The 15,743-nt window shown below is 43.0% G+C and overlaps 1 protein-coding gene across 4 annotated transcripts in view; it reads left to right on the forward strand.

The window, feature by feature from the left end:
* Window positions 1–4,192: 4,192 nt before the first annotated feature.
* The window catches only part of LOC138303864 (targeting protein for Xklp2-A-like), a 37,926-nt gene continuing 26,375 nt past the window's right edge, over window positions 4,193–15,743 (forward strand). For 3 of the 4 annotated variants that reach the window (XM_069243364.1, XM_069243363.1, XM_069243361.1), the window contains exon 1: window positions 4,193–4,303. The gene's annotated coding sequence lies outside the window, so the exon portion shown is untranslated. Of the gene's footprint in view, window positions 4,304–5,713; window positions 5,757–15,743 lie in introns of those variants that run through there. The other variant, XM_069243362.1, reaches the window with a different exon arrangement.

Genomic DNA, 15,743 nt, shown 5'->3' on the forward strand with positions numbered 1-15,743 from the left:
TGGACTACCATAAAAAAATGACGCTACTCCAGCAATGCAAGGAAGGTTCCTATAGGAAAAAGCCCTGCTCTGAGAAGGTGTTTATTTTTGATACAGTGAAGTTGCAGAACGGAGCAGTGAAATGTCAATTTCACCCTGCCAGTTCTGTGTGGCTTTTTGCCCAGGAACGCCTACCTTGCATATACTATACCTGGCGCAGGTATAATTTGATGCAAGGCTTTACAAACTGGTGCAATGGTCCCACTGCGCCAGTTTGTAAATGTGGCAGAGTGTAGGGGACACCGCTGTGTCAAATAAAATGATGCAACAGTGGTGCAAGGGGCATGTAAATAAGCTCCTTAGTGTCTCCCTCATCCTTGCACATCGCACTTCAGGACACAAGCTAGGATCCAAGGAGAACAGGGGAAATTTACCCAACCCCCCCCCAACAAGATTTTGTTGGAGTGGAAGGAGTGAGGGGACAATACACACCCTCCCCCCTGATTTTATAAAGTGGAAAGTGAAGAACAGTGGCAGGCAAAGCATGGCTGTCTGAAGAAATTATGCACAACACCTAAATCTCCTTGAAGCAACTGTGTAGGGGTCCCTAGGCCTCTTTTTTCTTTTGAAATAATAAAATGCAGACATTGAGGAGTTGAGCCTCTCCTAATTCGCTGTATTTATCAACTCAGGTGAGCCATCAGACTAAGTGAGTGAGGAGATGCTACTTTATATTAATGTTACTGCTGACGTGGCTGATATCAAATAACATAATTTTAGGAGACACTCAACACCCCAACCACCTCAGTTAAATAATCAGCAAAAAACAAAGAGGCCTCTGAGCCCCCACAGGATTTTGACCTTGAGTTAGAGCTCTTCAAAGAGACACTTTTGATGAACAGCATGATTTCAGACAGGTGTGTTCTGTCACTGTGTTTGAACTTCATTGTTGGTACAAAATTCCAACACAGAAAATCACGCCTTTGGATCTTATGACTGCACAATTGTATACATATATGCAGAGTGTCAATGTGATTTAAGGTGTGATAAGTGTATTTATTGAACTTCATAAATTAACATTCATTGAATAACAATAATTGAATAAGTGAACACAAAGCACTGATCTTTGGCGTTAAATGAAAGAGAGAATGATGTAACCATACAGTTTCTGAACTGGAAAATAAGAAATCCTGGACATCGCTTTACTTCACTAGAGATCATTTTCCTTAACCATCCAATTTGAGCACAAAGCTCAGTACCGGATGTGCCCCACAAAAACCTCACTCATGTATGGGTATTATAAATGAATCTTGTTTCACATTGCCAGAACTCCTTTCGGCGGGCCACGGGGCACACAGTTACTGGGCCCATCTGTGGTGGTTGACGTCTTTTACACCTGATGTCCATGGGGCCGACCTACTGTGGATCCTGAGCAACAGCGCCAAGTAGCCCATCTGCACTTGAATCTCAGTAATAGCTATGGATGAGCAGTCAAAGGCTTTCCTTGGGCCGAAAGTGTAGATACAGTCAAGTGAACAAGACTCATAACTCAAACTGTACACAGTACGAAAAATAAATCAATGTCAGGTCAAATATTAGCTCTTATAAGAAAAAGAAGTACTTTATTTGTAACTCTGCATATACAAAGGAATAATGATATGCACAAGCAATAACACAGTCTCCTTGAGGTCTGGGCTTTAGAAGTTGTCAGGCAAATTACTGTCCCACCCTCTTCCTTGTAATATGATTGGGGTTATTCCCCATTCACTTTTTGCGGCAACCAGGGAATGCTAACTAGTAGGCTGTGCTCAAGAGTTCTCCTTTAAATCTTCAGAAATTAGCCAAAAGTGTCTAGGGAGCTGTAGCACCTTTAGTAGTGAGTCCCAAGGGCTCAACAGGCCAAGTTCATGTCTTATCTGCACCTTTAGCACAGGAGAGTTCAGTGCTGCAGCAGCCGTACTCTGCGAGGGCACCCGCGAGTTCTGATCCAGCTTGGAGACGTTGGGCTGCTTGTGGCCCACGCAGCAGCACCCATAGGCCCAGGCTCTCCCTCTTGAGCGGCACTGACGACTTCTCCAGTTATTGGAGCAGCTCATCAGGGGGAATCCTTCCTTCAGCTCCTTACTGAGCCAAGCATGGATGCGTCGTCGTCCACGGTGTCCTCTGCAGTCCTCGGGGACAGTTAAGGGCAGTTCTCTCACTGTGCGGGCTTGACCATCCAAACGCACACCTCAGTCTTTTTAACAGGTGACAGACCATACTTCTTGGAAATGTAGGTACCTCAGCAGCCCCCTATGCCCTCCTAGCATACGGGGTTGCCAAGGTACTTGGTAATTTGGTCGCAGACTCATCGAGTGAAAACACCTCCACAACAGCAGTTACAAGTCTTAGTGTTCTTCCAGAGCAACTTTACCAGTGGCCCGTCCTGGCATACATAGTCACTGCAAGGGGCGATACAGGCTTAGCAAGATCTGCAAGGTGTTTAAAACACTGATCAGTCTAAGGCTGCCCTCTCCTGGCATACAGGTTCACCAAAACAATCCTTCACACAGGCTACGGCCCGATCAGGATGCACAGCTGAATTATCACACCTTGTGTAGAGGGTCCTCACACTAGGGCTCCCCACTGAACCTTGCTCCCTCAAACACTCCCCTCTTCCCCACAGTATTGGCAAGCAGGCAGGCACTGGTGCTCCAGGCAAGTGCTCTTCGTTTTCTTGGGTGATGTCTCCCCACCCAGATAAGAAACTAGCAGGCCTTGGACACCAGTCCTGGTTAAAGGCAGAAGTCTTGCAAATCTTTCCCTTCTCACACAGCCCATCTAGCTGCTGGTCACTTGACATTTTCTTGGATCTCAACCTCCCCTTCCTATACTCCTTTTCCAGACACCAAATGTGATTTATGGCCTGAGTCTTTGAAGTTTTATGTTGGGGTTCTGCTTCTTCTGAAGTGTCCATTTTTCTTTTTCTTCTTTCCTCCTGAAAGGCAAGATTTTGAAGCTGATGGACCCACAAAACAATACATGGGAGTGACCAGAGTTTACACCTGGTGGTCAGCCACAGTGATATGTGCATCAAAAGGTTAATCCTGGGCTCCCAGCCCTACTCTTTATGGTCCCCTTACCAGCCCCTTCTCCCTTCCTGAGATGTGTCCAGGTCCCTTCCTTGTGATCTGTCCTTGAATCAAAAAGCAACCTTTTGAAATGTAAAGAGAGTCTCTTCCTGCTAACCTTCAGTATGCCCCATCTAGTTCACAGGAATGCAGCAATACACAACTTTGTCTAGGCCCAATCCTACCCTCCTCTTGACTTCACCAGGCAGGCCTGGGCTTCCCAAAATGGAACCCAGTGTCCTCCATGTATGTGCCACTGCATGCACACTTTCACTCAGTGTACTTCAACAGCACACACACTCCAGTACTGTTAACTTGATGCTTTGTGCCATTACATACATGCATACAGCACACACAGTCTGTATGCGTTAGCGCTGCAGCCTTTCTCTATTGTGCTAGGGTGTGCTATTTACACAGACACTGCCAGCACACACACACACACTCAGAGTGTGTTCACTGCACAACACGCCCAGCCTTTATGTATAGTACTTCACACAAGCACACACACTCAGCACATGATTCCATTGAGCACGAACTCCAATGCACTAAATCTCACATGAAATTAATTCCCAGCAGACATGCACACGTGCACTAACCACACAGCACTATAAATCCGTACTGGATCATAATTTTTCCAGGACATTTTCTGACTTTTTATGGTTCGGCTAATGCTTTTAGAACCAAGACAGACTGCAGGATCAGCTCTTCCCATTGCAGTCTGCACATCTCCGCCCGCTCCCCCAAAATGTAATGTCTCCTACGCCCCTTATAAGTTCCTTCTTTTGAAACATAGATTTCGTATTTCCTCTACTCACAGAATGCGCAGTGATGTACGTAGTATGTTTTTTGAAAGTCTAAAGCAGCTTGAAGTTTTTATAGTCCTATAGTCAGTAATCTACATATATTAGTCTGTTTTCAAAACTATCGAAGGCGCCGCTACTGGCCGGGGTGAAAGCTTTCAGTCCATCTGTCCCGTTGTGTGTTGGGACTTGTAGTTTCGTTCGACGCCACTAGCGGCAGCAGTGCGATTGGTGAACTACATCTCCCAAAGGCGCTAGAGAGCGACACCGCCCAATGGTGACTTAGCGTGCAACGATTGGTCAGTTGAGATGCAGTAAGGACTTCAAATTTAACCGGCGCAGAAATTCGGTAGACGACTAGCGAGGACCGAGTGTCTGACGTTCAGAGGAGCCTCCCGGAGAGCGGTGGGCTGGGTAATGTTTTGAATTAAGTTCCTGGCCTCAAGATAATTTCGCGGTGGGTAGGGGTGCTGTGGCGTCCCAGACAGCGTCAGCGAGCCCCAGCCAGGCCAGTGAGTTAACGTCAGAGTCGCTGGCGTGGATCAGCCACAGGGAGTCCAGATTGGGTGGTCGTGCTTGTAGTTGCCTCTTAGTCCGCAGACGACACAATAGGTCCTTCAGCGGGTCCTACGTCGCAGTTCAGGGCGATGTAGTAATAGGTGGATATATATAGTTTGCTTCCATGCAGGACAGATGTAGCTAAATGTTCACGTGATAACGCCCACCCCCCTTCTATTTTAAATTAGTTGCTTTTAGAGCTTGTGTAAGAGGTTATCGCTTCGGGGGCTGGAGGTGCAGCTCCCTATTGGAGTGCAAATTCCTCCTACAGACTTTAAATGATGTGTTTTAGGGTAAAGTCCCCCCCGTGCCCATTGTCTGTTTACGAGAAGCTAAAGACCGTACGCTTCAGGTGTGCCTGCCCATCGTGTGTCTGTTTGGCCTATAGTTAACGATTCTTGAAAGTATAGAGTGTGGACCATGACTCCGCCCAACGAAGTATATTTTCCCGCACCTAATGTTATTGGCTTTTTTGTGTACCAATCCAACGGCCCTGACGTGTCGGAACTCAGCGCATCTCAGAAGTACATCTATTCATCACAAGTTCAATATTTTCTCTTAGATGCGTTTAGAGAAGTTAACCGTTTTCTCGCTGCTTCAGACTTTTGAAAAGGTTAGCGTTGACTTGATCCAGTCCACGCCTGTTTCTTTGCCTTACTTTGTGTGTTTATTTTTTTATTAACCTGACCGCAAACAACCTATCTTTTGCAATGGTGCTTTTCTAAAGTACTATTTGGTGGACGTGCAGATGACATCGATGTTTATGCTCTCTGCTGTTTTGCGTTTGGTACTGGTATCTGCTCTGAGAGTAAGCTAATGTATCACTTTGTTACACAGTGCATTCTCTGGCTGCTAAACCTGTTCATATTATTTTTTTTTGTATTCAACCCCTGGGTAACTTCATTGTGCGGTTGTAGGAAGAAAAAAAACATACACTTCCAAAAATGCCGTTTTCTCCGTTTACGAACTTTGAGATTCAGGTGTCCCCCCCCCCCCCCCCGCGCCACTGCTTACTTTGTAATGAAACTTGCTTGGATAAACTGAGTATGTTGCACTGGGCAGTCTAGTAAACCGTGCATGTGCAAGAAACGTGCGAGCTTATGCTGCCCGCCTGTACCAGTAAGCCTCCCAAATCTAACGATAAAAAAATGTTTATTGTATGATTAATAAAAATCTTACAAAGAAGAATCTTCCGATTATAGCAATTTAAAATGAATCAATAAATATCGAATAATTAAAATATTTTACATTACAGTAAAAAATGCAAGGGTTCACCAAGTCAGTCTGATCATGTTGTGAACGGGTGCAGGTAAGGATATCTGTCCAGCAAATCTTGTACTGCAGCCTATAAAAATTAGCACTGTCCTAAGATTTATCTATTTATTTATTTATATATATATATATAGCCAAATGTGACAAACTAGTTAGACTGGCAGGAATTCAAAAGTTACTGACATAAGTGCAATGTAAGCATAAGTATAGTGAAGACTGGCCAACTTTTCTACTTGCGTCCAGCAGGTTTTGTAGTTGATGGATGAATTTTCCTAAATCAGTCGGTACTTACTTAGTAAAAAACTAAGTTAATTGCTTTTGCGCACGCCCTTATGCCTTGACTTAAAAAGTTTGAGCAACGTGCAATCCTCAGAGAGGGGCAACAGCAGAGAAGATGGCTAAACAACTCATATTTATACTCACAAAGCCTGCAATTGGTTATCATGGAGAGGGATTGCCATTTTGCGTTCATCTCTTTAATCACCAGAGCCATCATCCTTGTGGTTATAATTCGCGATAAGCAGACTTTTCCATCCGCACACTTTCAGTATTGCCACACTGTCCGCATATCCCAGCTAGACTCATAGGGTGGTTTCAGGGCACCTACCACAAGAGAAGTATTTAATTTTTCAAGATCTGTTGTCATTGAAATATGTCTAATCTGCTTCTTCAGAGCAGCTTTGAGGGTGGATTGCACGAGAAGCAGCGAGTCTAAGGCTGAATGGTTAACGTGTGAGGAGTGCAGTGAGGTGCCTAGAAAGTTCGCCCAGGGATTGTTTAGAGTGAAGGTTCAGCGATTTGCTGATTTCAATGTATTAGGTGGAGCTGTGGCAACCCAAATAGTACTTTAGAAAAGCACCCAAATGGTCCCATTTCTGACTTTCTACTCCCAGCTCTAATCTTACTAGGCAACCCCTTACATGCCGTGAGAGCTTAGACACCCTTTTATAGGCTTTAACTTGAGCTTAGTCTGCTAAATTAGTGAGCTGCCCTGTATATACTTTGTGACTGTAATTTAATGTTGGCAGAAGAGTAGCTGCAAGCACTCGTCAAATGGGAATTGAAGGGCTCTCGATCAAGTTGTTAAGCTGACACTCTTGGAATTATCCAGTTAGCCTCGGTTTTAAGATGGCAAAGGTGAACTTTAGCCCTCCCATTCGCTGTCAGCCACTGTCCTAAGTATTTGTATGACTTTGCCCCAGTGATCTTAAGGGGGCCCATAGACCAATAACGATTTGGGTTTAGAAGCTTTCCTGAAGACAATTACCTTTGTTTTAGAAGCATTCACAGTCCTCTTATTTGCCACGTTGTATTTATGAAGAACACATAGTGCTTTTTGAAATCCTACTCTAGAGTGATCCAGCAAGACAATGTTGTCAGCATACTGTATTCTTAATTTCCCAGTTTTAGGTGGGATCAAGTTGTAGCTTTAGAGCTGACGACATGCCTGCGGTATACAAGTTAGAGGAGCGGGGCAAGGACATATCCTTGTTTTAGGCCATTGTCTGTAGAGATATTCCTGCATAAGGCAGTTGTAGACTGCTTTACTCTTACAGAAGACTCTGTAGAAAGTACTTCTGTCGACCATAACAGATTACTTGGTAAACCCCAACGCTGGTCTTTTGCCCATACGTGGTTTCTAGCAACAGAATTGAATGCAGCGGAATAGCCCACAAAACAAGCAGAGTGGTGGAGTTTTTTTTAATTATTATTATTATTAGAGGCTTGTTGTATTAAATAAGAAAGGGCCACTATATTGCATGTTGTCTGCTTTTGCCCCGAACCCTGTCTGAGAAGCAGGAATTATAATATTAGCTTCTTCCCAGCATTCCAGCTCTTAACAGCAGAGAGGCAAACACTTAAGTCTCAATATTAAGAAGGGTGATGAGGCGATCTTCTCTATTCCCTTTCCTATAAATTGGATGTAGCCCCTCCAACTGTTTAGAATCGATTGGGATAGCAGGCAGGCATTGTACAAAGTCGAAAGAGTAGCTGACCACAAAGTGATATCATCTTTGAACAAATGGGCAGGGATGACATTGGGCCCAGCACACACAAAGCCCTTATTTTTTTTTGCAGACAAGGCGTAAGAGCAGTTACAAAAAGTTGTTGCTGCACTTGTTGGCTCCCCTGGTTCCTTGAACTAGCAGGGGAAAAGGTGTTAGTTACGTATAACTTACTTACATTGCGTAGCCAGTTTTCCTCATTGATCATATTGGATGGCATTTATCCTGTTTTTAATGAACTTCCATAAGTCTGCTTGGTTATGCTTGCGCAAGAGAGTAAATGTGTAACCAGTCTTTTTCTGCCTGTGTGCGTTTGAAGGACCAGACCAGTTTATTATGTTTCTTTGCAGCTTGAAGTTGTGCCAGGTGTTCAGAATTACACTACAGATGATTACTTCTGTGGGGTCAGCTTTGTAGCTTCTGGATGCGCTGCTTGCTGTCCCTTATCAAAGATGACTGAAAGGGATATGGTTTTGGTTTTTGAGGGGGAAGAGCGGAACTTAAATTATTCAGTAGATTGTTGACTATTTCCAATCAGTTGTTCAGCAAGCTTTCACCCGACTGTGCCAAGAGGGTGGAGCCCTTAGCTGATTTCCAAATATTTTTTTTTTTTTTTTTTTTTGCGGAAGGAAGTGGCCCCCATTTTATGCGACATATGGCCTGTAGATGCTAATCTTCATTTGACTCCCACAGTCAGTAAGGAGAGACTAAGATGTAGTCCAGAGTGTGTTTCCACAGAATAGTGCATGGGTAATTTACATCAGTGGAGTTCCCTTCCAGAGTATGTTGAATAGAAACTAAGCCGTGCCTGGCGAGGAAGTTTGCAGTAGCTTTGTTGGACAAACTGGGTGGCCGTTCCAAGGAACTTGAGCTTAAAATCACCACAGAGAATCACACTGTACCCAGGATGATCACATAACACCCCCTCTAGGACTTAGGCTAAATGATGCGTTTTCTCCAGCCTCCCTGGTTCAAAGAAATTGAGGTATAGGTTTATTAATAGAATTCTTATTGCGTGATCTTTGGTTCTATCTTGATTGACTGAAACATGTCATTGTCACCTACAAGTGTCTCCTTTAAGTCAAGGCTAATATTAAGGTAGCTCGAAAGGCCGTCACTGACTTGTGAATTTCAATAAATCCAAGCATTGCCAAAGGGTTCATGAGCCATGTTTCTTGCACACAAAGTATGTTAACAGCTGTTAGAAGCAAGTTAACTGGAGTGACCTTGAGGAGTCTAGGTAGGTCAGGTCCCAAATCTATTGTGGTTCAGATTCCTCATGTAGAGTACTGATAAAAAAATAATAATAAATAAAAAAAAATGGAACCTTGTACTCTTTGGCAATTGGCCTTTCCTGCATGAAGATTGTTGGCAAGGTAGTGAAACACTGCAGTGCCGCTTTATTTGACTTTTTCTGGCACCACCTAATGGAGCAGAAAGGGGAGTTCAGATAGGGTTCTGCCAGCCTACCTGCTATATGAACAGTTGTCCCATCTCCACACTGTCTCAAGATAGTTCTGGTCTAGAGAACCCCAGATACCCGTGTACCAAACAGCTTGCTGGCACTGGAAATAACTGCTACCGGCATCACTAATTAGTTCCCTTATAAACACTTTCCCCCAAAGAGCATGAAGTGGTTGAGGTAGTGCTGGATGTTGAACAGGAATGGTTTTCAACTCCTTCAACAGGAGATTAATCAATCTTCAGCTCGTTTATTCTACTGGAAGACTCCTACTGTCTGTACCAGTAGATTCCTGAGGTGGTTCCATAGACAGCTGGTTGAGGAATCAATATGCCAGTGTTTTGAAATCTAATCTGGCATCATCAGATCCGCTGGCATGATAAAATAGCAGGGGGAATTTAATACTTGCATCCCTTTAGAACAACTTTGCAGTTGAGGGCCTGTAACTTCTGTGTGTATTTAGGCAATGTCACTGAAGACTGAGGCCTTTAATAAGTATTGGCCCCTGTGGTGAGTGTTTCTGCAAAAATCTCCAAGTTCGGAAGCTGGGTCGGATGTGGATGATGTCGCACCTTGATGCCCAACACTCTTGACAATAAATGAGGTACATTTTAGGATCAAAACGTCTCCTTATTTCTATTCTAGTACAGAGAATCAGTCATGGACCCAGGGGTGTGGAATTCAATAAAATATCTACTTGTCAATGGGACGGGTTAGTTCATAAATCTACTGGTCCCTTTGGTGCTATGTAGTGCTGCAACAAACTGAGAGCAATCTCAGTATGTAAGAGCTCTGATAATAGCCTCTTTGATTATGCGAGGGCTAATAATATACGGTAGGGCTTAAATACTAGCAATTTCCTTATTGTGTCACCTTTCCGCAGATCTACATACTGGGGCTAGCAGTAAGCAAAGTTCCAGGGCTGGAATGCCTTTGGGTTTGTGCAAACCTACCAAAATGCTTGTATTAGGGACTTTTACCAGCTCTTCTTTAATATTTTCCTGTACTGAGAAGTTGGAAATGTACTCCTGATGACAGTATAAGTTCTTCCAGGGTTTGGGGAGGGGGGGAAAAAGTGGTTGGAGGAAAAGTGAACTTGTAAACGCTCAATAGATTTTCTCATGAGCAAATCTACACATGCATATTTGCTCCTGCTAAAATACAGTTCACAAATATGTTCAAGGAGAATGGTTTCCTGATCTACCTTTGTGAATTAATGAAAGCCACTAATACAAAGACATGTACCACATGCACACTTTTGTGATTTTCTTTAAGAATTGGGCCCTCGGTTAGGTCTGGCACTAACCAAGTGTGTGTGTTTGTTTTTTTGTTTTTTTTGTTTTTGTTTTACACTAGACTTCTGTTTCTCTCTATCCATCTATCTGATGGCTTTACTGTGAGTGATAGCATTCTGTTCTTCCACAAAGAGCATATTGGCACACACAGTAGTTTTGTTTGGTGCCAGGTAATGTGTGCTTTTTGAGACTTGTTGTTTTTTTTTTTTTTTTTTTTTTTTGCCTAACTTTGTTACAATGGCGAGGGCCTGGCAGCTCCCACAACAAAGATTATTGTTATTATAATTTTTATTTTTTTTTTAAACAAAAGCCATGTCAAGACAGAAGACAAAACCAAAAAAGTAACCACCAATGACTGATCGGTTGGCTTATTTATTTTCAGATTTCCCATAATCTTGACAAATTGTTACACTGTTTTTCCATTTTGAATATTTTTGGAAATACTAGCATGCATTAACAGTTTACTAAATGCTTCAAAGAAATAGTACCTAAAATGTCAGTCATTTAGCAAAATGTTTTTTTCTACTTGGATTTTTGTTCTGTACATTTTATTTTGAAAGCAAAGAATCATTAGTCTTCCTTACAAGCTTCTGCAAACACTTGCATCTAATCGAAGAGCATTCTAGAAGCCTCGTATTAACATTTCATTTTGTGCGTACATACTTATTTTTTTTTAAATACTGCAACCACTGTCGGTAGTGCAGTGTGACCTCACATTTATTTAGACTGCTCACCTTAGTAATGAAGGCTTTGCATTAATGAAGCAAAAATACAAGTTCTAACAGCATCAATATACAGACACAAATATTACTTCAACTACAGACCGTTCTCCTCCCTGTAAACTGGCAGCCAAAGGGCTTGTGCTGCAGGGAGTGGGACTCACTTGTCCCACAGACAAAATATGTAAACTTGTTGTCCTTGACCCCAAACAGTATGTCCTGGGTGTCGGGCTATAGGAATTCCACACCCCTGTGGACCTATTGCCCTCTTAAGTATATGCGTGTGCAGCCTAGGTATAGCAGCCGAGACCGATTGGTGCAGTCTCTTCTGCCTTTTAATGTAATCTTGTTAGAAATGGGATCTTTGGTTGGCAGTCGGGCTACCCCCTGTCCAAGCAAGGACCGTCACTCTAGTTGGGGTAAAGGAGAATCTCCCTCGGTTAACCCCCGCTCACCCCCTTAGTAGCTTGGCACAAGCAGGCAGGCTTAACTTCAGAAGCAATGTGTAAAGTATTTGTACCAACACACAGTAATACAGTGAGAACACTACATAATGGACACCACACCAGTTTAGAAAGTAGGTAATATTTATCTAAATCAAACGAGACTAGACCAAAACAAATCCAATGTCAAGATATGAATTTTAAAAGAATAAGTCTTAATCCTTAGAAAACTGTGAGAATGCTGTTATACAATGTACATGGTTAGTGTAAAAAATAAAGCCGCACAGTCAAAGGCCAGCAATGCTCACAAGCGAGACCATGCACTGTTCCTTCTCCAGTCAGGTAGGTGTGCATCATTTCTTTTCTCCCGCAAGAGAGCAATGCCTCCATTCCCAGATGGGACACCTCGGGTCTGGCCAGGCTTTGTATTGATTTTTCGCACTCAGCGATGTTGCATTCCAAAATCCGGTTGCACAGTGTCAGTAAACAGTGTGGCTTGCGTTATCAGCAACCGCTAGCGTGTCGTTTCTCCAGCTGTGATGTGTCTCCAGCTGCGATGCCGCGGTAAGTTGTTTATCAATTGAAAGTTTCCCTGCATGGTGGTCTGTGCGTTGACTTCTGTCCTTTTCCACCTACTTCACCTTTCAAGGGCCCAGAGACAAGTGGGGGCATCACTTTGGCAAGGCAGGAGTCTCCGCAGAGAGTCTAGGTGCTGGCGGAAAGCATCTTTGTCCTTGAGACTTCAACAAGCTCAGTTCAAGCCCTTGGAGATTGTTCACCAGTGGGAAGTCACACAAGTCGGTCTTTGTCCTTCAGGCGGAAGCAGCTATTGCAGGCCAACCCAGCAAAGCAAAGTGGCAGTACTCCTCCTCCTCCTGCTCTTCTCCTTGGCAGAGGTCCCTCTTGGTTCCAGAAGTAATCTGATTTTCAGGGGTTTTAGGTCCAATACTTTTACCCCTTTATACCTTTTTTGAAGTTGGCAAACCTCAAAGGGGAGTCTCTTGTTCCCAAGATCCTGCCTTGCCCTGGCCAGGTCCCAGACACACACCAGGGGGTTGGAGTCTGCATTGTGAGACGGCAGGCACACAGTCCATTCATATGTTAGTGACCACCCCTCCCTCCACTCTAGCACAGATGGCACATTAGGATATGCAGGCTACACCCCAGCTCCCTTTTGTCTCACTGTCTAGAAGGGATTCACAAATAGCCCAACTGTCAAACTGACCCAGACAGGCAATCCACAAACAGTCAGTCACAAAATGGTTAAAGCAAGAAAATGCCCATTTTCTAAAAGTGGCATTTTCAAACCAACTTCATTACAAGATGTATTTTAAATTGTGAGTTCAGAGACCCCAAACTCCATATTTGTCTGCTCTCAAAGGCAATCTCCACTTTAATAATATTTAAAGGCAGCCCCCATGTTAACCTATGAGAGAGATGGGCCTTGCAACAGTGAAGACTGAATTTAGCAGTATTTCACCGTTATGTAACACACATCAGTACATGCCCCACCTTTAACATACACTGCACCCTGCCCATGGGGCTACCTAGGGCTTACCTTAGGAGTGCCTTACATGTATGAAAAGGGAAGGTTGAGGCCTGGCAAGTGGGTACACTTGCCAAGTTGAATTGGCATTGCAAGACTGCACACACACTGTAGTGGCAGCTCTGAGCAATGTTTACAGGGCTACTCGTGGGTGGCACCACCAGTACTGCAGGCCCACTAGTAGCATTTGATTTACAGGCCCTGGCCACCTCTAGTGCACTTTACGAGTGACTTACTAGTAAATCAAATATGCCATTCGTGGATAAACTAATCAACAATACAATTTCCACAGAGGGCATATGCACTTGATAACTGGTTAGTAGTGGTAAAGTGCCTAGAGTCCTAAAGCCAACAAACTGGTCAGAAAAAATTGGAGGAAGGAGGCAGAACGTTAAGGGATGACCCCGCAAAGAAGGCCATTTCCAATACGTCCTAATTGATGTCTGTTTGCAAGCTTAAAGTAAAAGACCCATAATTACATTTGTGGCACCAAGTCTTAGCTCCTCCCCCTTGGTTGAGGCTGAAACGTACCAAAGACTTCTCTATATTTTGGGTTCCATCTGTGCTTCCCTAGAAGTTGGCTTCATTATCTTTCACTGTAATGTACCTGAATAGTCTATAATGACTGATAGCTGTAACTTGTGCCCAAAACCGCTTGTCTGTTGGCAGTCTTGAGTTTTTCACCAGAGGTTCTCTGGGAGAACAGACCTAGTCCTCACCTCAGTGGGGTCTATTGTAATACTGTGGCCTTGTAGTTTTCCAAAAGTCAAGTAGCATGGCTGTTTAAGTGCCATGTCGTCCCACAACAGGCTCTTGGTGAGTGATTCAGCCGTTGCTAGCATGCATGAAAACCGTATGGAACGCCTCACTGCCTTTTTTTTTTTTTTTTTTTTTTTTTTTTTTTTTTGTGAATTTCAGCAGCTTTCATCACACATGAAACTAGTTCAAAGAATAAATGTTTCCCACATTACATTTTCTTAAACCTTTTCATTGTGTGGGGTAACACATGATAGCAGAATCTGTATTTAGCCATTAGTAATATATACTTTTGTTGAGCAGTCCTAAAGAGTATCTGTATATTTTTAAGAATACGTCTTTATACATATCTGTACAAAGAAATACACCTATCTAGAGACACACATAGTCAAACTGTAAATGTTTATGTACACAGATGTTGTGCACTGCTTTTTGAGTATGGTGGTTATGTGGGAAAGCCATCTTTTGAGTAGTCTTCTGAAGGTAAGATAGTCAATCCGTGAATCTTATGTTTTGGGGTAATAAATTCCATAGTTTTGCTGGTTGAATGGAGACAGATGTGCTACCTAAGGGGGGTGTGTGTGTGTGGCTGTGTTTTTTTTTTTTTTTTTTTTTTTTTTTTTTTTTTTTTGTGGGTGATATAAAGCAGTCTGAAGGTGGCTCTTTTGGCAACTGGTACCCTGTGTAGGGCCTTCAAGGCAGGGGCGATGTGGGCTTGTTCCTTCACATGTAGGAATAGTCTGACAGCAGAGTTCTGAATCCGTTGTAGTCTTTTCATGGTTGATAAAAAATGATCCGTGGTAGAGGCATTGGCATAATCCAGTTTAGACACTACAAGAGAGAGTAGTCTGGACCTTGTGGGGGAAAATGTGTTGCTGAGTCTTCACAGTAATTAAGCTTGCTGTTACTATTTTGTCCACTTGGGCATTAATTGAGAATTTGGGATTCAAATGTTTCTTAAGTACTCATCAGGCTAGGTTGCATGAATTTGTGTAATTTTGGTGACGTTTTGCTTAATAGTTATTTTTTTTTCATTTTGACTTTATTAATCTTCTGGTACTGCATAGATGGTTTACACATTGCTCTTGGTTAAGCCTGTCTGCTCTATCAAAGGGGGTGCTCAGGTTAATTTAGTGGCTTTGAGGGTTCACCCTGAAAAGGTTTGATATTCTTCTTTGAGGTGGGTAGTTCCTTCCCCCCCCCTCCTCCCCCCCCACCTCAAATAATCCAATTTCTTGCAGTGTTGCATTCTGTACAGCAGTGTTTCCCAACCTTTTGACTTCTGTGGACCCTAACTTTCTCATTACTGGGGACCCCCACTGAATCCGTGTTGGAATCTGAGGTCCACCCTCCGAGTCATTACTGGAAGCTGGGACCTCAGGCCTAAACACTGTTGATGATTTGAACCACAAAACAATATATTTAATAAAAACAATTATTCCATCAAACACATACACAAGTGATTACACATTTTATTTAACTTGCTAGCAAATAAAACACTACATTTAAATAGGAAGGTTGGAGCTTTTCTAAATTCAATTGAAGCCGCACATCACCCTTACTATATTGTTTGATTTGTGTGAGCAGTGCAGGTGCATCAATCTGAGGATAGTTTAATTTTTAGCCTCCAATTTCAAATTCGTTGCAGTTTACAGTATATTTTAAAATTGTCAATTATACAATTAGCCACTTTACTTAGATACAATGCATTAATCTGTTTAATATTAGTACATTTTCTAAGTGGTCATGGACCTCCTGAGGAGGCTTTGCAGATTCTCATGGGTCCCGGGACCACAC

Source organism: Pleurodeles waltl, chromosome 7, assembly GCF_031143425.1.
Source record: "Pleurodeles waltl isolate 20211129_DDA chromosome 7, aPleWal1.hap1.20221129, whole genome shotgun sequence".
Taxonomy (NCBI): Eukaryota; Metazoa; Chordata; class Amphibia; order Caudata; family Salamandridae; genus Pleurodeles; species Pleurodeles waltl.